This window comes from Aplysia californica, unplaced genomic scaffold (assembly GCF_000002075.1).
Source record: "Aplysia californica isolate F4 #8 unplaced genomic scaffold, AplCal3.0 scaffold00368, whole genome shotgun sequence".
Classification (NCBI taxonomy): domain Eukaryota; kingdom Metazoa; phylum Mollusca; class Gastropoda; order Aplysiida; family Aplysiidae; genus Aplysia; species Aplysia californica.
This window is the reverse complement of record NW_004797638.1, coordinates 110613-112717: the sequence shown is the minus strand read 5'-3', so window position 1 is coordinate 112717 and position 2105 is coordinate 110613.

The following is a 2105-nucleotide window of genomic DNA, read 5'->3' as shown; positions in this document are numbered from 1 at the left end:
TGTGTGTGTGTGTTTGTGTGTGTGTGTGTGTGTGTATGTGTGTGTGTGTGTGTGTGCGTGTGCGTGATATAGCCAGTGAGTGAGAGAGACTATCCCTGACTTTAGATTGATGTTTCAAATGTGGCAACACTCTGTTTGCCCACGGATTCAGACTAATACTAATACATCGGGTACTGCAACAACCCGTCACTCTCGTAATAGGAATATTCTAATAACAATGAGCTATCTCATTCCGGGCTAAATTTAGAAACGGAATTACAGGGGGGGGTAAGGGTGATGGCCAAACCCAAGGGCAAAGCTTGTTCTTGTGGAGTCAATGGGCGAAATTAATGGCTTCTGAGAAGGAATATAACGCATGGCTTTCTTCTTCCACGAAACTTCCAATTTGTCCGCTTTCATCTCTCCTTCTTCGGCCTTTCTGTTGGGATATCTTAGCTTTCATCGTGAACTGCCTTTATGGACACACAGTTCATCAGACCTTTCTTGAATGTCTGTATCTTCGTGGAGTGAGACAGTGTGGCCATTTGTTGATAGTTCGCTGAATTCAGCACTCACATTAGCTAGAAAAGTCCTAGATAGATCTATATGGAATGCTTGCTTGTCTAGTGAGCAGTTCATATCTAACTTCCTTATATTAGAGTAAAATTTGTTTCACTTGCTTGTGAAATCACGTACTGAAGATCTGATAATTTGCTCTTTAATGTTTTAACACAGTCTGTTAAGAACACACTGTCCGAAGTCTGTATTTCCGTACATATCGCTTTTCTACTGACAGCAGCCAGTCATTAAGTTTCTCCATCTAGTAGGAGATGACTCTAATTTGTTGGTACTTCTGCTTAAATAATCCTGTCCGTATTCCCAGAGGCGTGCCACTTAATAATGTAAAAAATAAAAAAGGCAAAAACAAAACCAAAACTCCAGACGCCTGGCTCAGAATGCAGGTGACACACCAGTTCATTTACAGGCCAGAAAACGAGAAGCATTTTGCTTTAAGACTTTATTATTCAAATTCTTATTTCTGTCTCCTTTTCCATCTTCCACGTTACATAATTTTTTGACTCCTCCCCTGACCCTGAGAAAGAAAGGAAAGCCCACCATGTTCATCTTGATGTATGGGGTAAATGTGAATGCCATTAGGGCTGATCTGTGGTCGGTTATTGTATTACGGCCATGGGGTCTTGAACCAATCACGAAAGGTCTTGCTGCAAAGAGTGCGGGAGGACTTAGGCTAAGGGCTGCCGGTTAATACTCACTTTGGCTAGCGTGAGGAGGAATTCTCAAAGGATCAATCAACTGTTAGTAGCTTCATAGAGGATTTGCATCGCAGGGCTATCTTCAGCAAGGAGAAATTCTCAAAGGTCCAATCAACCCGTGTTAGGTGCAGAGAGAATTGGTATAGCTTAGCGTCTCTGGTGATTATGAACAAGGTAACCCATCTGAGTTTTTCTTACGGAATATGTTTGGGAAAGTGGTGTAATTAATTGAAGGAGCGTTTTGGAAATGACAGTCGACATTTACAAAAGTACCTTCTTTTTAACTGCCTTGAAAATGTAGCTACAGATAATTTTCATTGTTAAATCTGAAATCCTCCTACGGATATTTTGGTTATCACAAGTCTTAGAAGAGAAGAGAAAACATATTTTATCGCAAAATCTAAATAAGGACGTACATCGCACACATATCATACACATTTATGAGTACCTAAAATATTTACCCTTAAAGTTTAAAGCAATGTATTATGATGATGTGCTGTGTAAAAAAAAAAGAAAGGAAGAGAGCAGTAATAACAAACTCGAAGAAGATTTTTAAAAGTCATTACGTTATTACTTTAGTTCTAGAGCTCTGGAATAGCACGTTCATTTCACATTTTACATCTTTGGACATTTACTCTTCCGTAAGATATCAGCTAGAATGATAGATGTACAGACAGACAGGCAGACAGACATATAAATAGGCAGACAGACAGAGAAACAGAAGACAGACAGACATACAGATGGACAGACAGACATGCAGTCAGACAGACAGATAGAACGGATAGATTAAAATTGAGAAATACAACCAGAAAGAGAGTAAGAGAGAGAGAGAGAGAGAGAGAAAGAGAGAGA